Raw genomic sequence first — 22,500 nt, 5'->3', positions numbered from 1 at the left:
CATTTTCTGAAAGAAGAGATTTCATTCTATCATTTTTAATACAGTGGTGTATAACAGAAGCTAAAGAAAAAATGTGAAAAATCTTGAAAATGAAAAAAAACAAGAAAAATTGTTTCATTTTGCAAATGACAAACTGTTTGCCGAACAGAACTGTTCTTAAACATAGAATATGAATGTTTAGGTCACTAAACACTGAATGAGAAACTCCACCACAGAAGAACATTTCAAAAACAAATGTTGATAGTTGGATCTCATTCTGACTGATCATTTGAATTGTAAAGTATGTGCAATAAATATTACTGTACCAGTTCAACAAAAACTTTTCACACAAAAGTGGCACATTGAAATGCTACGAAAAACCTGCTTCACTGAGGATGATTTACATGGTATACAAAGTTTTCATCTGGATCTCCCTTGCAGTGGCCTACCAGGTCCAGCCCTTGGTCTGCCATTGGCATCCTTTAGCCATTTGGGGCCATCTCTTGATGGATCGTCAAAAAGGTACTTGTGTAAATTGTGGTACCTCTCAAAACACGGTGCTGGACACATTCTGACATGACAGATGCCACACTCATAGCTGGTGTCAACCTGTTGGATGTGCACCTTGCATTTCCTACGAGTCTCAGTGACCACAGGGTGGTGATAAAGCATGTGATTGAAGCAAGTGTCTGGCAATATCTGACTCCTGTCCTGACGGCGAAAACAATTTCCTCCAATTAGTTGTTGCACCAGTGCCTCTTTGAATCGATCAAGAGTGGTATCTGGGTGGCCAGCTTTCTGGTACAGGATGTGTGCACAGCAACCTCAACCAAGTGGAAAAACACTTTGTAATACCATATCTGGCCTTTCATTAGTCTGGAGCAATTTGCCATCCTTTGATCAACCCCTCCCATGTGTGAGTTGTACAATTTGATCAATTTTGGTTGTGGAAAGATTTTTTTCTCCCAGCGTCCTTGGGACTTTTCTTTCCACCTGCCCAATTTCAGGACCTTCTGGCAAAGTAGACAGCAAGTGCACATCTTTTTTTGTATTTCCATGTAACACAAACAAGACTTCCACTTTGCCTGAAAAGAGAATCCCCTCGAGCTATTCTCTTAACTTGCTCCTTCTTAGGATCCACAATATCCTGAAACAAATATTTTCTATTTGCCCTTACAGTACCACATGCAAGTATTCCTATCCTTTCTAGTTCGAAAAATAGTGGGACTGAGGTATACCAGTTGTCAACATACAACCAGTAGCCTTTATCTGCATATGGCTCTGTAAGTTGCATTACAACTCTAAAATCAAGGTCTTTGCTAGCCGCAGGACCTTGGACTGAGGTATACCAGTTGTCAACATACAACCAGTAGCCTTCATCTGCACATGGCTCTGTAAGTTGCATTACAACTCTAAAATCAAGGTCTTTGCTAGCTGCAGGACCTTCCTTCCCAGTATAAATAATGGTGTTCAGGCCACATCCATTGTCTGCATCAGCAATTACAAATCCCTTCAGACCGAACCATCTTCTTTTCAAAGGCAAAATATGCCTGAATTGGACTCTTCCCTTGAATTTTTATCAAAGTTTCATCCAAAGACAAATCTGTGATGGTAAGGAAGCAGAATATTTAGAAGTGGTCTTATTTTCCACAGTTTATGCCGATTAGGATCTCTAGGGTCTGGTATATTGTCATTGTTACAAAATGCAGAAACCTCAGAATTGCAAGGCACGCTGGGGCCAGACTACCCCCCAGATGGGTCGTCAGCCCGTGGGTCACATTTTTCAAGATGGCGGCTTCGAGCGGGCAAAGGCCTGTGGGTATGTCAGTGAAAGGATTTTGGGCCAAATCGGCGGATTTCAACCGGGATTTTCGTAGCCTGGGTACAACGCAGCCAGAAATGGCGCCTTATTTTGTATTTTTCAGTTCATTAGCTTTCCATTGGTGTGTAATGAAGGCGTAATACGCAAAAATTAATCGAGGAAAGTAGTATGATTGGAATAGCAAATTGCGAAGATATTCCAGCCGAGGAGCATTCAAGGTAATGCTTTTCAATGAAGATTTTCTCTGAATGTCGAAACTCACACCAAAATCGAAAGTCATACGATGTTAGTTCGATGTCTCATCTTATTAAAAATGTACATATTAAAAGCTATTGTCCTAATACAAAAAAAAATTGTCATGGGTGTTTAGGGTAACCTCGAGTGGGCGAAAACAACGCTTTCCCCTTGCTGCATATAACCGCTTAAAAAAGGAGAGATCACAAGAACTGGCCCTTGCGTTGGTCGAACAAGACGCTAAAATAAGCAAGCTGAAATTGCAACTAGATGAGAAGGCGACGGAACTTGAAGCTTTGAATTCGAAACTTCACAAAACTGAAGAGCATATTCGAAGACAAAAGCGAAAGGTTTGTATAAATTATATTTTGTTCCGCGCATTTCCTATGTACAACATGATTTGTAAACAAAATATAAACTTATAATCCCATTCTAGTCGGAAAATGGTCCATTCTAGTTTTGAATTTTGCTAGCTTGCCAGAATGATATGAAGCTGTAAGTGATATGAATTGGTGTCTAAATGCACATTAAGTAATTTCATTTAATTAATATATAAAGCTTCTTGGAAAATGCTTCATTCTAGTTTATAATTTTGCCAGCTTGCCTAACTGATATGAAGCTGTAAGTGATATGAATTGGTGTCTAAATACACATTAAGTGATTTCATTTAATTAAAGCTCCTTGGAAAATAGTCCATTCTAATTTATAATTTTGCCAGCTTGCCAGAATGATATGAAGCTGTAAGTGATATGAATTGGTGTCTAAATGCACATTAAGTAATTTCATTTAATTAATATATAAAGCTTCTTGGAAAATGCTTCATTCTAGTTTATAATTTTGCCAGCTTGCCTAACTGATATGAAGCTGTAAATGATATGATTTGGTGCCTAAATTATACACATTAAGTGATTTCATTTAATTAAAGCTCCTTTAGACTAAGAAATGGAGTTGATAGAGACTGGACTATTATAAATCTGCATATTTGTTGTTACAAGTGATTACAAAAAATATATTTTGTTTTTTAATTAATATATTGAATTTAACTATAATGCACAGATTTCTGACTTGGAAAATGTAGTCAATGACGACAGTGGGTATCAAGCCAAAAAGATAAAAGATGACAGAGGACCTACTATCTCAAGCAAAATTCTGCCAACAAATAGCGAAAAGCTTAATCTTTCCAGAAAGCAGTTTTTTAGACGCAGAAAAAAGACCCTGGCTGCACTTGGGCCAATCCATACTTGCTCTGGAGCCACAAAAAAATCACCCCAAGACAACAAACCAGTGCTTGATGGTTTGTGGACGACATTAATATCCACCGCCTCAAAACCTGAGATGACCAATTATATTAGCAACTCAGATACTTGCATGCAAGAGATAATTCCAGGTATTGTCAAGAGCAAAATAAAACATTACGAACAAAGCGAAGGAAATCAGGTGAGAAGCTTGCGTGTACTATATGAAGGAGGCCTCATTAGTAAGAGAAAGTACACAAGCATTAGAAATAGTTCAGATGTGGTAAAAGAAACTGGAAAGAAAAAGAAAAACCAGAAAACAGAACTTATGAAAGGATGTGAAGTTCCAAACATTTTGCCTTACAAATCACTCATGAGTTTTGTCAAAGCCATAGAAATTGGTATAGTGCTATCATTGGAAGACCTGGCAAGCAAATATTCCCTGGAATCAACATCTGGTGTTTACAGGCCCTTGGAACCTTTCCTGCTAGATTAGCTGATATGTACTTGTTTCTGGATTTGAAAAACCCCTGCCTACATTGGTTCAATGGCATGAAAGGAGTTCTGCATGTAGCCATTGGTGCAGATGGTGCTCCCTTTGGGAAAGATGATACAGCAACAGGTATTGCTTTTTGCACTTTCAGATGATAGTGATATAGTGTATGTATAGTAGTGCAGTATTAAAATAATGTCTTTAAAATATTATTTATTGGATACTTTCTTTAGCATTAATTTTTTGTGGGAGCTAGTGATGACCACTTTTTTTAGTTAAATGTTCCCTCATGATTTTAATTCTTAATTTATAGCATACCTTGTCAGCATTCTGAACCTTCTAAACAGGGTGCAGAGCTGCAACGACAACCACCTTCTGATGGGTGCTAATTGTGCTGAAGACACTCCCTTGATGAAGCAATACACCAAGCATTTGGTAGAAGAAATGAAGCGTATAGAGCGAACTAAACTCACTACAGACCAAGGCCATGTGGTTGAATTTAGATTCCAGTTGATCCCAGCTGACATGAAATGGTTGTCATCCATGTCAGGCGAGCTTAATAACTGTGCCATTTACTTTTCACCATTTGCCAATGTGAACCAAACTGACAAAACCACTATTGGTGGCTCAATTGGTGGACCAGAAGCAACTTGGCAACCATGGGATTACTCCAAGCGGATTCAAGTTGCAGAGAAAGTTGCCAAGTTTAAAGACAAGCTTAAAGACCCTCATGGGAAACAAAGATCAGAGGTCACCAAATTAATTGCCAAGGAGAAATCTAGGCAAGAATTTGTCCCCCCTCTAGGCAAATATGTGGATTTAGCTAAAGCTGAGCCACTCCACAACACTAACAATGCCTGGCAGCATTGGTTTTTAGCTCTCCTGACAGTGGCCATGCAGTACACTGACCAAGCTAAACTGAAGACAGCAACAGTGGTCTCAGACCTTCCAAACTCCTCAGCACTGGTGGCATTTCTGAAGAGTTTACGAGAAACCATAAAGTGTGGAAGACTTTGCAACAGCTTTAATAGGTGGTTTAGTGAGAAGAGAAAGAAGGGAATCCCTTTTTCATACAGATTCACTGGTCTGGAATCCAAGAGATTTTCATGGAACTTTGCTTACCTAATTAAGGCACTGTTGCAGATAGACAAGCTGTCAAGTGGGTCTGTCCTAAAGCTTCACACACTAGCATTCATTGGTGTGCAAATCAGGGATGCTGCTGCTATTTACTCCAGAGTTGATGTAAGCAAGCAGCAAGTTGATGATTTGAAGAAATTGTGCCAAAACTATTTCACAGCAAATCGTCTCCTGTTAGATGGGGTGAATCCCACCGTGTGGACCCTGGGCTATGCCATTCCATATCACACCAACCTACTATTGGAGGAGCTTGGGTTTGGGCTTGGCCTTAACTCTATGCAGGGTCGAGAGGCTAAACATGTCAAGCTGGCAAAGTATGTTGAGAACACTTGCAATGTGAAGAAAAGTATGAGGTGGTGGATTGTGTTCCGTCATGAGTTTGTCTGTCTCTTATGGCTTAGGGAGATGGACCCCTACAGTGTTATTTATCGTCAAGAGAAAAAGAAAGGTTCTGAGTCTTACATACCCAAGAGGGTTAAAGACCACGATGACAGATTTTGTTATTGTGGTCTGCCTAAGTTAAATGTCGCTGATGAAGGTTGCACGATATGCAAAGACAACCTGATGAAGCTAGTGAAGCAAAGTGTTGCTACTGGAAAAGTTAACAATGAGCTCAAGCAGTTTCTTAAATAGTTAATTCGTTATATGTATAAACATATATACACTTTATTTCCTATTTTTTAGTGTTGCAATTATTGATTAAATGGAAAATATTATTTTAATTATCTTATACTTTCGTAGAAACAACTCAACTCTCGATAATGTTATCAGAGATAACAATGTAATATAATTTGTGTTGAGTTCATTTGATTTCCTGTCTCCCCAATTAGTTGAGCCTCTGTGCTCAAGTGATTATTGTACAAGTGGTAATTTTCAACTCAGAAAAATTCTAAGTGTTCCTTGTAGTCAAACCTATAAAATCCTGATTACTAGCTTAGACACTACCAATGTTCCATATGAAACAGAACTGTAGCAATAATGAAAACTGAGTGTAGCTGCCCTCAAAGCCTTCAAATAATTACTGCTCCAGGGAGTCATGGAGTTGCATTCAAGATCACCATTTGAAATCTGTTCTCAAGTACTTTAAGAGAAAGTGATTATTATTATTATTATTATTATTATTGTTATTGTTATTGTTATTGCTATTGTTATTGTTATGCCCTTTGCATTAGAGTATGACTGAGAATTCACTGGAAGACACATTATAAACAAAAACATGGGATGTGCCTTTTCTTGCTAGATTGATCATAGGAAAAGAGCTTATAGTATATCTAATATATGAATAAATTGCAATGTCAATTAACTTAATTGACTGAAAAGTGAACAATATATAATGATGGTTTTGAAATTGAACAATAAACTATAATTTAATAGTTATGATTTTGATCATGATGTACAGCAACAACTGATTGAATCACAACAAAGCATATAAAATGTTGGGGAAAGCTGGAGTTCGGGGAAAACCTCTTGAAGCAGAGTAGAGAGAATCAACAAACTCAACCTTGCACACACAACCAACTGGGAATCGATCCCAGACCACATTTGTGGAAGGCGAGTGCTCTCACCACTTCGTCAACCCTGCTCCCTGGGTGTTAAAATCCTACTTTCAATAATAATAATAATAATAGTAATGTCTTAGATCTAGTGTTGTGGCACACCGTCCATGTTCCAGTAGCCATAGTGAAATTTCACGGTCAGAACTTCATTTTTCTTATGAAACTTCAACTCCAGTGGCTTCTCATCTGAAACAATCACCTCACACCTCTCCTGTTCACGATTTATTTGTTTTTTTAGAATGTCCTGAAGCTCCACTTCAACCCCATCAATGTCCATTCTTCTGAATAAATATTTTGCCTTACGAAAATCAATGATTTTGTAAAACAATTGAGAGTTCGTTTCACTAAATTCATGACCGAAATTTGTTCGGTCCAAGATATTTTTTGAGATGCATTCCATCACCTCCTTGGGCATATCCACAGTAAATTCACCGATCCATGGATTAGCTAATCTCGGTCTTGAACTGAGGCGGCGAATAATTTTTATGTGAATCTTTCTTAAGGCCCTAGCTACCATTCCTTGTGAAGGCAACAGTCGTTGTATCTCTCGATCTCTGGAACGCTCGTTGTATTTATGGTCCAAGACTCCCACGGCACCATCAAGCTCTCGAAAGAAGTCACTCACTTTTTTGATTCCATCCCCAGTTGAAATTTTGGATAAACAGTCAAATTTAGCACGCTGTAAAGCAGGTCGAAGCGTTTCAGCAAACTCAACTTTGGCTGCCATCTTGGATTTTTGTCACGTAAATTCCTTATTTTGCGCCATCTTGATTTTTACCCAATACCCACCTCACTCCCCCGAAGACCCACAACAGGGGTGGTTTGGCCCCAGCGTGGGTAACGATCTCTGGCCATTGTGTTTGCGAATAATGGAGTATTAGTGACTGCATTAGAGGACCAATACGATTTGAGGTTGGTTTTTTTTATATTTTTTAATTATTGTCTATTTGCCCTTATAGTACCACATGCAAGTATTCCTCTCCTTTCTAGTTCGAAAAGTAGTGGGACTGAGGTATACCAGTTGTCAACATACAACCGGTAGCCTTTATCTGCATATGGCTCTGTAAGTTGCATTACAACTCTAAAATCAAGGTCTTTGCTAGCTGCAGGACCTTCCTTCCCAGTATAAATAATGGTGTTCAGGCCATGTCCATTGTCTGCATCAGCAATTACAAATCCCTTCAGACTGAACCATCTTCTTTTCAAAGGCAAAATATGCCTGAATTGTACTCTTCCCTTGAATTTTATCAAAGTTTCATCCAAAGACAAATTCTGTGATGGTAAGGAAGCAGAATATTTAGAAGAGGTCTTATTTTCCACAGGTTATCCCTATTAGGAACTGCAGGGTCTGGTATATTGTCGTTGTCACAAAATGCAGAAACCTCAGAATTGCAAGGTAACAATCTCTAGGCATTGTGTTTGCGAATAATGAAGTATTAGTGACTGCATTAGAAGACCAATACAATTTGAGGTTGGTTTTTTTCACTAAGCCCATGGTCAATGTGAGACCAAGCCAACCTTTCAATTCAGGGACACCAAACTTTTGGAGACTGCCCAATAAATCCACACCAAGTTCACCTTTCTGCCGCTCAAACCAGATGCTCTCACTCACAATCAGCTGGTAAACATGATCGGTGAAGAACAGATGAAAATAATCCATGCAAGTGGAATTTGCGGGCATGTCGACTTTGATGCCTACATCTTCATTGAAATCCATCCCTCCTGGAGCTTGAACGTGACAAGACCATTGCAAATTCGAATAGTCTCGGTCATTGCCATCCTCGGTATTGTCATCTTCGTCTTCAGTTTCATCGCTAGAGTCCTCCGAAGCACCAATATTGACATCAGAAGGCTCTTTGTTCTCAGAATCTATGTGAACAGCATGAGCAATACTAAGGAAGGCGACAGGCAGTTCCTCTTTGTCAACAAAAGTCAACTCAGGCAACACCACAGCTGTTTTGCTAAAACACTTCTTCATAAACGGGTGGCAACACCATATTTAAAAGGATATTATGATTTGATCAACTATGTGCAGGCCAAAATTTCCCAAAAATTCAAAATTTGTGTTTTCAGTCAATTTTCTCCGTGAAAGACTCTATAACTAGCGATACATGAGCTACAACAAGTTGCAAAAATGGTGAGATACTCCCATTAAAAAACACCTTTTCTATCTTTCCATTCCCACCAAATCTAGAATTTCATCCTTTCCCACCTCCCCCTTCCCTCTCCCCCTTTCAATGTTGACCGTTCAAGTTTTCCACATGATTTGGTATTGCTAGCAACATTGATAAGGGGGGGAAGGGGGGCGCAGTGTGGGAGAGATGAGGGAAGCTACTAAGGTCCCAAGAAGGCAAAGTGTCTCCACTATTTTTGCTACTTGTTGTCTGAATCGTTCCTATAGTTTTTGAGTAGTTTCTCTGCGAATGCGCAACGTTGCGACAAACTTATCAGCCATGTTGCACTGCAAGATTTGTTGTTGTCGTCTCTGTAGGTATTTACATTCTAATTGCCTGCAAAGCGTGGAAAAGAATGTCTTTGAATTGTGGAATTAGAAACTCGTGGTTTGTGACGTGAGGTTGTTGAAAACAGCATGGTTTCTAGTCACAAAATTGAGCCCGAAACTAGGGCATTGGTGCGATTGTTACGTGTAGACGGTGGTTTGTCTATCAGGCAAATCGTGGACAGATGTAAGATTTCCAGGGCGTCTGTTTACCGTTGTTTAAACGGAAGAAATTCTCAAAAGAATGGCAACTCTCGTGGGAGGCCGCGATTAATAACTGGGCGCCAGCAACGTGTTCTTGACAGAAATGTTCAAAAACTGCGCAAGGAAGAAGGCAATTTCTCTTGCCACCGTCTTCGAGCTGAATCAGGTCTGCAGCACGTTTCCCTTTGGACGGTTAACAGAACGTTAAACCGCATGGGATACAACCTGCAAGAAGCACATAAGAAAAGTATTTTAACTTCACGTGATCACCAAGAGCGAGTTCAATTTGCGCGTAGGGTGAAAAAAACCTATCCAGCAGACTTTTTCCAAAGGGAAATTTGCTTCTTTCTCGATGGCGTGAGTTTTCATCACAAGCGCAATCCGTTGAACGACGCCCGAGCACCGCAAGGCAAAGTATGGCGAAAACGAAACAAGGGGCTCGTGTTGGCTGCGAAGGGATCCCACGTCGGATCGAGGGCGAAAGTTGTAAAAATGCTAGTTGCTATTTCCTATGAAAAAGGTGTCATTTATTGTGAACAGTATGACAAACTTGATGGTGACTATATTGAACAGTTTGTACGCAGAAAGTACCGGGAAATGTTCCGGAAAAGCGGTAAAGAGCCATCTAGATTATTTGTTCATGACAATTGTCTGATTCTGAACTGTTCAAAGGCACGAAAAGCTGTTAGAGAAGTTGGGGGGAGACTATTTGCTATTCCTAAGCGTAGTCCGGATTTGAATCCCATTGAGAATATTTTCAATATAGTAAAGCAGGATCTAAAGAAACAAGCGTTAACCAATCGTATAAGCTCTGAAACATTTCAGGAGTTTGCATGCCAAGTGAAAAGAACATTGTACAGAACGTGAAAAGATATTATTGACAATACCATTGCATCAATGTATAAGCGCTTGGATCTCATTATCGCTACAATACTCGTCAAAAATCTTGAAACACTTGTGTCTGTTTCCCCTTCCTTAATGTTGATTTGGGTATCACGGTGGTCTGAGTGCTTCAAAACACACGTGGCTCAACATTGGGGAGAGAGAAGGCACATTTCAGGTCGGGAAAACAGTGTGAAGTAGAAATCTCAGGATTTTTCTAGAAAATTCGAGAGAAACGGTGTCTGTTTCAACGATTTGTGACGAGTATTGTATTTAGTCTGAAGAGAGGAAAGAATAAGTGTTCAAGACGAATTTTTCGATCATTGATGGAATATACCTGCTTGGTTCGCGCACAGATGAGAAAGAGAAATTTAGGATGTCGGATTATTGTTCAGTTATATTTGAAAATAAAAGGAAAAGATAAAAATCAGGGAATTTAAAGCAATGTGTTACACATGCGGGAAAATGTGAGGTCGCTGATGAAACTTCACTTTCTGAAGACATATATTCCAACTTTTAAAAAGGGGAAATAATATTTACCGAAGCTAATTAGATTTTCTCAGCGCGATAAATAAGGGCATATCTGTTGGTAAATCTCTTTCCTGTTCAAGAAAAGCGGACTGTATATTATCGTGTAGTGAAATGGAAAATTGTGAAGTGACAAGTATTCAAGTGTTAGACTTAAGCACCCTGACGGAAAATGTAGCAGGTGATGATGCTACTGAGCAATCGGAGTCGCTGGGGTCACGTCAAGTTCGGAGTATTTATCTAATCACATACAGCCGAGCGAACGAAGAGATAGTTCCTAATCAAGTTTTGTTCAGCTGGTGTTGGATAGTTTCGACAATGCAGACCCATTAACGCGTTGTGAGATAGTACAGTGGGTGTGTAGCCAAGAACGGCATAGGGATGGGGGGATTCATTATCACATGGCAGTGAAATTAAACGCAAGGCGACGCTGGCTGAAAATACGCAATTATCTTGATGAGCGATACGGAGTGAAAGTGAATTTCAGCGTCCACCACAGCAATTATTATTCAGCGTGGCAGTACACGACCAAGGAAGACGAGAGTTACTTACAGTCTGATAATCATCCCGATTTGACTAACACCCCTGCACCCGATAGTTCAAGGGCTACCGAAACGCACACTCGACTTGCCAATGGACGAAGGAAGCGTAAAAAGTCCTCCCAAAGTTTATCGGTTTATGATGTATCGCAGATAGCCGTAAAAAATGGCATAAAAACTCGGCTAGAGCTGCTGGTGTTAGCACAAAAGCAGAAAAGTGAGGGGAAACTTGACTTGGCGCAGTTCATCGCGAATCGTGGATGAAGCGATTGCTGTAGGCTGGGAATTACAAAACGCGGAGAGCACACTGCAAAGGAGTAAAATGACTAGAATTGAGATTTTGTACAGTAAATTGGAAGGAGAGTGTGAGCCAGGGTGTGACGGCCAGTGGTTGCAAATGGCAAAAGAAGTGTTAGAGCAGAACTCTATTGTGAGGGATGACTTTGCAGAAGCTGTTCGCATACTTCTCGACAAAGGGCGCGGAAAGTATCGCAATTTGTACTTGAAAGGTCCCTGTAACTGTGCGAAAACATTTTTGCTAAACCCTTTGAACATAATCTACAAAACATTCAGTAATCCAGCCTCTACAACGTTTGCTTGGGTTGGCGCAGAACAGTCAGAAGTAGTTTTTCTCAACGATTTTAGGTGGTCGGCCCAAATTATTCCCTGGCATGACTTCTTAATGTTTCTTGAAGGGCAAAGTGTTCATCTACCCGCCCCCAAAACACACTACCCACAAGATATTCTGTTTCAGGGAGATACACCCATATTTTGTACCAGTAAGGATGAACTTAGTTATGTACGAGGCGGTGTTGTTGATGACAGGAAGACTCAGATGATGAAGGTAAGGTGGCGGGTCTTCAATCTCTTCCATCAAATACCCGAGGAACAGCAGAGGTCAGTCCCCCGGTGTGGAAAATGTTTTAGTCGACTTGTTTTCCCACAAGGCGACTAATTCAATTACGCATGATCGTATGTAAATATCGCCGAGTTTGTTGACATATGGATTAAGTGTTACACGATTCACCATGGTGTTTGGAAAATTCTTTGCCTTTTTTAGGAACCAAAAACAAAAGCTACTGCGTTTACAAGTGTTTTAAGTGATAGAACAGATCACGGAACATACACCTTAGGGATAATTTTCTTGATGAAGCTATTCAATAAGGCTATTTGTAGGGGTTCACCATGGTGAATTGTTGAGTTTCAGCGCTAAGAAGCCCGACAGGTCATTACAACAAATGATCTCTTTTAATAATGTCATTTTCTACAAAGTATGCTTATTTTTGTACATAGAACTGTTCAGATTATAGCAAAAGAAGGAAAAGGTTCCGTGTTCCTTTGACACCTTTGTGTAGTTATTTGAGATAAGGACTAAGAGGCAATGTACTTCACTACTCTTTCTCAAGAGCTCCAAGAGAAATCTTGTCACTATGAATAGCGAATCAATTTCATACAATGACCGCAAAAAATCATTCTGCTATGTAAAAGTCGCTAAACGTCGTCTTGATGGCCATCGGAGCAATTTTCACCGCTTTCTGTTTTGAAATATGCAACACCACCCTTCCCCCCTTATTTTTGGCGAATAGTGCGATAGTTATTTTTGTCTCTGAAAGTTTACATTTTGCGAGAAGAAATCTCACGCAGTTATCCACAGAAAGCAAATAATGGAATTTCTTTAATATTTTATACGCTTCCCCTTATTTCTAATAACCATATCAATTCGTTTCGGCATAGAGCGTATTAAATTGTTCACAGTCTCAACAGATATAGAATAAAATGTATTGATAACACGATTCTTTCACCATGGGAAACACATTTTCAATGACCGCCATATCCGGAGATCTTGGACACAGTTTGATTAAGGTACTGTTTGTGCGTTGCATCGCTGCCCGTGCTAATGCCGAATTTTGAGAGGGATCCCCATCTTGTAAGAAAGTTCAGCTACATCCTTTGTCAGCAGCTGCGAATAGGCGATCAAAATGGTTATCAATAAACGCAGCGAAATAACGACCATTCATTTTCTCGTATGGTTCACAGCAGATAACTCCTTTATTGTAAGAAATTGCCACCATCAGTCGTAGTACTTTGCCCCCAGTTCCCCCTTGGCGGCCCTTTGCTATGCATCCCGGAGCCAAACCCTCTGATTTCTTTCTCCAGACACGAGCTTTTGGTGCACGAGCCTGATCTAGTGGATTTCTTTTGTACGTAAATCCTGTTCCATCCAGATAAAAGGAAATTCCTTCTGTCCAAATCTCCTGGCCGTAGTTGGCTTTCATGTACTTTGCAAACTTAACTCTTTTGCTGTGGTCTTCCGCTGTCATGAGCCCCTTTCTGCGAGTCTGCAAATAGTAGTAATTTTGTGAATTGAGAAAACGAGATACTGTTCTTACAGATACGTCCTTTTGTTGAATTCCGCCTTCCTCCATCAGTGCTTTACAGGTAAAGTTTCCCTCTCTTTTCCTCAAAACTGTAATGCATCGTATCAGTCGTCTTTTGTCACGGTCACTTAACCTGTTCTTCCGACCTCTTTTACACGTCTCCTCAGAAGTGTGCCTCTTATACGTTCTCTCATGTGCAATTCTATAAACACTCGCCGCAGAAATTTTGCACATGCTGGCAACTGTTCACACAGATAGGCCTTTAACCCGACATAGATAATACGCACGTGCACGAGTCACGCTATCGATTATACCTTTAAACACCATCGCAATGTGCTAATAGGCAGAGCCGTTCCACTAAACTGTTTTACCCCAAAAGTACCTTAAAATCGCTATACTCAAAAGTCTACATAGCTTCTTTATATAACTCCTACTTCACATCTAGAACAGTCAGAACAAAAACACTCCTCACGTAAACACTGCAGGCAACAATAATCACTCTGCCTACGTTAACGTTACCCGTCCATGCCCTTCAAACGCAAAGACAATACTCGTCAAAAATCTTGAAACACTTGTGTCTGTTTCCCCTTCCCCAATGTTGATGTGGGTATCACGGTGGTCTGAGTGCTTCAAAACACGCGTGGCTCAACATTGGGGAGAGAGAAGGCACATTTCAGGTGGGAAAACAGTGTGAAGTAGAAATCTCAGGATTTTTCTAGAAAATTCGAGAGAAACGGTGTCTGTTTCAACGATTTGTGATGAGTATTGTAGCAGAGGACGCCGTACCAATTATTAAAGTGAACAAAATATTTTTACCAGCAGAAGTGATTTTCCGAAAATGTTAACACTTACACTTACACTATGTAACGCAATACATTTATTGTGGTCCTGAGTGACGTCATCTGCGATGATGGCGTTACAGCTGAAAATCTTACCTTTTTACAAAGGCACAATTCAACTTCTTACTTTTCTAGTCAATTCTATACATTAATAAATGTTAAATAATAAAGTTTACATAGTTAGAAATCGTGTTCTATTCCATGTCCCAACGGTCTACTATTAGGGACTTTAAGATAGTACACGACGGTAGACTGGGACGGTTAGATGAGTGTCATGTCACGCAAAATCTCCGTGACATTTGACCGTCGTGCTTCTAGGACAGTATGTTTTCGCCGGGTTTCTCGTCGTGGAATCTACGGTGAAAACGGTAGGAATTCATCCATACTTATTCGCACTATTTTAATCATTTCTAGCGAAAATTCTGAGTTCATTCAAAGACTCGACATCACTCGGCCACATCACGGCTCAAACCAAAATTTGCTTGTTCTCAATGTAGCGTTATCCATAATCCACCATGACACAGGAGGAAAGCAGAAAAGAAAGGTAAAAGAGATAATTGTAGCCGCATTTTTTGTTTATGAACCAATTCCCCTTAGCGGATTTACACTCGCTAGAATCCAAGGAATCTAAACAAAATGGTTCAAATTCCCAGTAAGGATAAAGAGGATTCACTGATTCGTATTCATGGTATAAAATAAGAAATTCCTCCTCGCTAATTGAACCTTCTGCAAAAGAAATTACAAGAGAATTTCTCGCCTCTTCAAAAGACATGTTTATTCCACCGTCCTACGGTCGTGTTGGCCGAATCTTAAGTTAAACATTTTCGCGCCTTTCTATCGTACTCGTTCAGTCTCCGGTATACGCATCCAACCGTTCCAGCCTACCGTTGTCCACTATCTTAAAGTCCCTATTTGTGCACGGTCTACCGTCACAACTAAAAGAAATATGATATCATATTATTTTCTCAGTGAAAATTTATGGTAGACCGTGGTAGATCGTTTCATATAAAATGTCATAACGTGTAGCCTGAACAAATTTGTTCAGTTCTCATCGTGTAATCACTGCAAAACAAATGTCGCAAAGCATTTAACACACTTGGGTAGTTCCTTTTGAGCGTTCTGTTCAATTGGTACATTAAAATGAAAGATTTTCCAGCGTACAGACATCATGTCTGTCTCTCGCTGATCTATGACACCATTTTTAATATATACAAAGGGTTGTTTTCCTGTACAGAAAATAGGAGTGTCTTTGTCAAAGACAGTGTCTTTAGCGTAATGCGTTTTAGGTGCAGGCAGATGGACCATCTGGCCTTCAAGCATAAGAAGGAAATCATGCCACTGAATAATTTGTTGTGACCAGCGAAAATCATTTAAGAAAATGCATTCAGCTTCTTCCGCTCCCACCCAAGCAAATGAGGTGCAAGCCGCATTGCAAAATGTTTTGTAGACACATGTAAGAGGGTTCAGCGGAAAAGTCTTCCCTGAATTGCTGGGCCACAAATCATTACATTTCGAAATTTGCTACGGCCGTTCCGAAGTAGATCCTTTATGGCTGTAGTAAAACTTTCTTTCCGAATACCATTTTGCTCGAGTACCTCCACAGCACAAGTCAGCCACTGTCCATTACAGCCTGCTGCACATTCTCCTTGTGATGCTTCTTCCAGAATTTCAATACGAGATTTTTTAGCACGATCTAGTTTTTCTTGGCCTGTATTCATTTCCCAGGCAGTTGTTAAGACCTCAACTACAACACGGGGACCCTGGTTAACAATAAACTCTGCAATGTCATATTTTCCTTGAGATTTCTGTTGATTGGCATAAGCCAACAGTTCAGTTCTAGTTTTTATGCCCTTTCTAATGATTATTTCGGATAAATCAAATGAAGACATGCGCTTTTTCCGTTTTTTGCCTTTGAAAGCCCTGCTGTCGTCGGAGGCGATCTGGCAGTCTTCAGAAGCACTTTCTGGATCACTGTTTGAATCATTATCGCTCTCGCTAGAACTTTTCTTCCTAGAACTTGATGCAGTATCTGTTTTAGGCGCTTTTAAATCCGGATTGTCACTTTCCAAGAAATTGCTATCTTTCTTAGTGGTGTATTTCCACGCGCTGTAATAATTGTAATGTAAGTTTGAAAAATGAGCTGAAATGCCGTACTCTGCTTGAAGATACTTCTTTGAAGATAGCCACCGTTTGCAGAGTTGAAGTTTAATAGCCATGTGGTAGTGGAAACCCGTGGTATGGTGAGCTTCCTTGCAACAAACCCAGTGCTCAACAATATTAGTGTTTGTGCTGTTAAAAGAGCGTACAATAGCTTGCGCGAAAGATTCTCTTGTGGGAAACCTCTCTGAATCAGCCTGGCTGTAGGTGATCAAATACACTTGTCGCACAGCTCTCGCATTCAGATTAGGCATTGAGGGGGGCACTGCACTAGCTTCTACTTTCTTACTGGTCATAGTTTCTGTATCAGTAGATTCTGAATCAGTGCTGTCATATCCTTGAAGAAATTCCATTTCAAAGAAGCATGCACTGCGTAGAGTTTACCTTTACCCGACACGTCCCTTACAAAACGTCCTACTAAGCCTTAGAAATCCCTTCGCGGAAAGCAGACTAACACGAAAGTAATCATAAAAATGTTCCTTCACGAAAACGTACCTTTCTCTGACATTGTTTGGTAACAACTTATTTTTCGGAAAGTGGGTGTTCCCTTTTAATGGCACACGATGACAATTTTAAAGTAGCGGTGATCTTTGTTTCACATACATAAACAGCTAATTTCATACATATAACGCAAGCTTTAGATGTCATGTATCAACAGAAGTATATTTGTTTGCCACAAATTATTTACACATGGGTTTGAACATGTTTCTAGCAAACCATAAAAAGCGACACGACGGTGATCGCAGCGTTATATTTACCAAATGACATGTGTTTTCCACCTAACTCACAGAAAGCACAAAAATAGCCTCCGATTATGTCATAACGGAAACTCCCCAAATTCCACTTTATCGCTCGCCATTTTCCATTCACGAGATATCGGAGAATGAAACCTTTGTTTCTCGAAATCCCATACTAAAAGCCAAACACCAACGCCTTCCCGCCCAAAATATACAAAGTGACCAGATAGCAATACAATGACAAGCAACTCAGACAACAAGTTGCAAAAATGGTGAGACACTCCCGTTAAAAAAACACCTTTCCTACTTTTCCGTTCCCACCAAATCTAGAATTTAATCATTTCCCACCTCCCCCCTCCCTCTCCCTCTTTCAATGTTGACCGTTCAAGTTTTCTACATGATTTGGTATTGCTAGCAACATTGATAAGGGCGGGAAGGGGGTCGCAGTGTGGGAGAGATGGGGGAAGCTAGTAACACGTCAAGAAGGCAAAGTGTCTCCACTATTTTTGCAACTTGTTGTAGCTACCATTCAGTGTTACCATTCCCTCACGGAAAGAGCAAAAATAGCCTCTGAAAGGGGTGACACAATTATTGATGCACATGTGCGTTGTTGGTCCACTAAATACAGGTTTCACTATATACAATCACCCTTTAAGAGAGTTAACCTACCTTGCAAATTGTGATGAGCAAGAGAAAATAGTTGTCCTGTGTCCAAGTATCGAGCCCAGCTGGAATTACTGATTGAATTTCACTGGCCATGGGATCCCCCAAGATATCATTGTAAATGTCATATAGTTGTAGTATGACGGCACTGCTTCTAATTGATCCCTACATCTTAGCTTCTAAATCCTCTTTAATCCTCATTCTCTCAACCAGACTCTGGTCCAGAGTGGTCTCTTTAAACGGGATGGCTAGAATCCTTGAGAATATTCTGATTACAAAATTAACAGGCAATAAATTACAAAAGAATAGACTACCATTGATACACAACTGTTATTGTTTTGATAATGTTCAATTTACCCAAAATTCTAGAGTGTTGTTCTTGTCTTGTTTCTTCTTTGGGGAGGGGGGGGGGGGAGGGTACAAATCGCCTACTGCTGGTTGGAATTGATTTGACTACCAGTGTTCCACTGTAATCAATAAAACAGGGCGGATGTTACCTCATTGCTTTTTCTTTGGAGAGTTTTCTTCTCTCTAGTTCAAAGGGATTAACTGTCAACAAGGGAGTTGTTGACCAAATGTTGTCCTTCTTCATCGTTTTTCTGCAGGACTGAAAGCAACAACTAACATAAGTTCTAGAGGAATCTTTCATACCTGCGACAATGACGACCCAATTGCATTGAGTTGGTTATTCATCAGATAAAAGGCTATGTAGATACATACATACATAACTTCACAGAAGTGCAGGTTTCACGAGTAATAAAACGATGATTAATTTTGAAACCTGAAATTCTGTAAAGTTATAGTTGATGCTCCTCAATCGATTGTGTTGAGTGCTCTACGAAATACGTTTTACTTACAAAAAGAATTTACATACATACATACATACAATCATACATACATTCATACATGATTAATTTGACATTATGTTAAGCATCCTGGCGACTGAACTTTACTCGGAGAGTAACTTAATTCAGTTTACACTTTTCATTTTCGAGTGACATTCTTCTTTAATAAGTATGGGTTATTGACCAAGCGACACTATGCCGTTGAAGTTTATGTATGCTATAGATGTTAAACCTTAAATGGTGAATAACCATAGCCGAAAACCTTCCATTTTTATAATTTAATTACCTCCTAATGGGATCTTGGCCCTCCCAACCACTGAAAGGGCACACTCAGTGGCAGTGGAATGACCTAGTGCCATTGTTAGTGGTATCTTCTTCTTGGCTTTTATGCCATGCTCATAATGCACGGCCATAGCCATGCATCCCAATAACATGAGACTAGATACAAAATTCTCTTTGAAGAAGGCTTCTTGAATCTTGATAAGGTCTTTAAGAGCCTTTCCCTGGTCGATGCCTCCTACAAAGATGTTAAAAGCACAATCAACACAATGCCATGATCAAAAGTAAAAGGACGTATAGAGATCTTTTTATTAAATGTACACTAAATATTGTCAGGATTGCAATTCACACAAAAAGTAAAAAACACATTACATGTACAATCTTGTCACCAACCAAAATAAAGTAATATTAACTGAATGCAAAAATGGCCGCCAACAAATTATTCTTTTGTCTTTGTGTTAATTACAAAAATTTGGTTTTATCAACGGAGTTGATAATGTAAATTGGCCACCGTACAGAGATTCTAAAAGCTGACGTTTCGAGCGTTAGCCCTTCGTCAGAGCGAATGCTCTAATTAGCCTAACTAGCCTCGTTCACATGCGTAAAATTGAAAGAATTTGGGCTGTAAAACAAGGCTAGTTAGGCTAACTAGTAATAGTTGACACTACAGCTGCCCCCATGATGCAAAGTGCTGCATTATTTTAATTTGCAAATTATTATAGTTGATACCGTATGTGTTGACTGTTTTTATGTTGTAAAAGTCTTTTAACTCAAATCAGAGAAGGTGTAGCTTGAAGTTGAGATGATTACTTTGAGTTTTTTTTACTCTCTCAGGGGGAAAATGAGTAGAAGTAATAGTCTGAAATCCAAGCTAGAAACGGCAAGGCGGAAAAGGCAATAGGAGTTTGGAATGAACAGAGTATGGAAAATCAACAAAGCCACAGTTGTTTACAAATAAGTTTATTATGGGATATAGTTTAGTGACAATATTACTATATCTAGTGGTATTTGAAAAATTGGTAGAAATATTGTATAACTAACAAAACGGAACTACTGCCTATGCAAAATATGGCTATTATATATAATTTGTTTGCATAGTGGCAAGAAAATTGTGTTAATCAGAACGATCATTATTATTCCTTGTGTAACAATGATGTAGCAGGATATATGTGTCCCATTCAACTGTGTTTGCATAAAGATAACAATAACTTTCAAAACCAATTAGATCCTTTGTGCTATTGCTTTTACAATACGTAGCTGTTATATATTTTTCTTTTTCGTTTTCATGTTCACAGAAAACTGATTTAGTTAGAAAGATAACTAATTGGTTTTTTTTGAAAAATGGTGTAATAGGCTATAACTAACTCAGTGTTCATTCCATTGTCTTTGAAAAAAGATAACAATAACTTTAAAAAACTAATTATTTGGCCCGGTGCTACAGTACAACATGTAGCTAGAAACTGAGTGCTTCATTCATCTGCCTTTGCAAGAAGATAACCTACAATAACTTTAAAAATATTTCATTGACTGTCTTTGTGCTACTGCTCATGCATGATGTAGCTGTTATATTCATATATATACTTTCAAACCGTTTTAATCACAAAGGTCATTAATCATTGTTTGTTTGTTAAACAACAATGATAGCAGAGCTCCGCGGGAGCGCGCGCAGAGCACCATAGTTAAGAAAATATGGTAACCCATCGATGTAAGAAAATTTCTTTTATAGCCATGACGTCATCAACGTCCGTACGTACAACGTGCGTACGTACGTACGTACGTACGTCCGTCCTCCCCTTCATGTATGCCAATGTGACCAGTACACGTAACCATATCACGGGCTAATTAAAGTTTAGAGCTCATCCAGGAGGCAATACTACATTTGACACTAACTAGTTTACAGCATACATCTTTGATATTGGACATCAATGTCATGGTCAATTGACACCTGTCAAAACAAGGTATCCGCTGACCAGTATGACGTGACTATATAGCGGGCTCAAGTTAGACCTTATCGAGGTCAGCTGTTTTTTTTTGAAGTTGACCGCTGACCAGGGACTGGTTGTTGATTGGATCGCAGGCGATTAACAAAAGAGATGATAGACGGAAAACTTGACCATGTTTTGATCCAGATCAACACGCGTTGTATGAAAACGGCTTTACAGTGTAATTGATTTTTGTAATTTATTTTTAAAATTCCTGTCTTTGGTCCTCAATGATAAAAAAACCCCGCAGTATATACATCATTACGAAGCTCTATATGTCCAAGGCTTACCAGCGACAGATTATTATCTATAAAATTAACTGGTTGAAAAACTGTGGGCTAGATATTCTTTAGTTGTTGTTCTATAGTATTCCATGTCATATACTGAAATAATAAATAATAAATTTAATTTCCAGCCGTCCGTTTTCGTCAACAAAACCATTGGCATGAACGTCTTTACCCCACGTCTCTCCTTCATTTAATGTGACAGTGTCTGAATGGAACACTCTCTCGTTTTCTGTCGCATGCATCATCACAATCCTATTAAAATATCAAGGAATAATTCTGTTAATTTAATGCATAGGGCTAGCTTCAAAGATATAGATCCTCTTTACTTTCACGTAACAAAAGAAAAAACGAAAACGCAACTTTTAGGCACTTTGTAGTAACGCGCTATGCTTTCCTTACACCCATGAACTGGTGTACATACGCTTCAACACAACCTCTTAAAACATAAAGTGTTTAAGGAAAGTTCCTCTTTTTTCAATTGGACGGTTACCATCTTATTAATTAAGCAAGTTAAAAAAAAAGCAAATCAGTATATCCTCAAAGTGAAATACACTACGAAATTCACAACAGGTAAAAATATTTAATTCTAGATTTTTTTCAAGGTAATGCAGGAAAATTTTCAAGAAATCTCGCGATTTTGATTTAAGAATTACATGACGTTGTTTTAAAACCAAAGATCAAGATGTTTCTTTGGATTAATCTGATTATCTCGTTACTCTGCTCCCCTTGAATCTGAATCTTTCTCGAAATGCTCTCGTATCCGTTCCAATTCAATCTTGTCAACTATAAAATGGTATTATACTTTCCTCACCTGATTTCTGCAGTGACTGGATGAGAGGCTGAGAGTAGCTGCAGGAACAAACTCCCATTACTCCTAAACAGTCCCCGCCACGTGTGCCCTTCACATCCGTATTGGTCACTTGTAATAGGCTCATTTCCCATTGCATCTCCTTGATCCCTTGTCATTTCTGGGAAGTTTTCGAATGTCCACCGAAAGGAGGCAACACGTTCCACCTCAGTCACCACCGTTTCTAATTGGCTATTCTGAGAAAAAAAAAGAGATGAGTAAAACCAACCCAAAATTCTTAAATGTCTGACATCTAATACATCAGGAACTCTTCCAGTAAATTTCTTGATAATAAATAATGAGTAAAGTGGTTCTTGTTTATCACCCATTTTCGAAATGTCAGTATTCAGCTTGATAGAGAGGCAGTGCAGACAAAA

At 39.3% G+C, this 22,500-nt stretch overlaps 1 pseudogene; it reads left to right on the top strand.

The window, feature by feature from the left end:
• The first annotated feature begins 1,969 nt into the window (after positions 1-1,969).
• Positions 1,970-5,533, top strand: LOC138055178 (uncharacterized; annotated as a pseudogene).
• Positions 5,534-22,500: the final 16,967 nt, after the last annotated feature.

The sequence above is a fragment of the Montipora capricornis genome, chromosome 1, assembly GCF_036669925.1.
Source record: "Montipora capricornis isolate CH-2021 chromosome 1, ASM3666992v2, whole genome shotgun sequence".
Classification (NCBI taxonomy): Eukaryota; Metazoa; Cnidaria; class Anthozoa; order Scleractinia; family Acroporidae; genus Montipora; species Montipora capricornis.
This window is presented reverse-complemented; position numbering and strand designations above follow the sequence as displayed.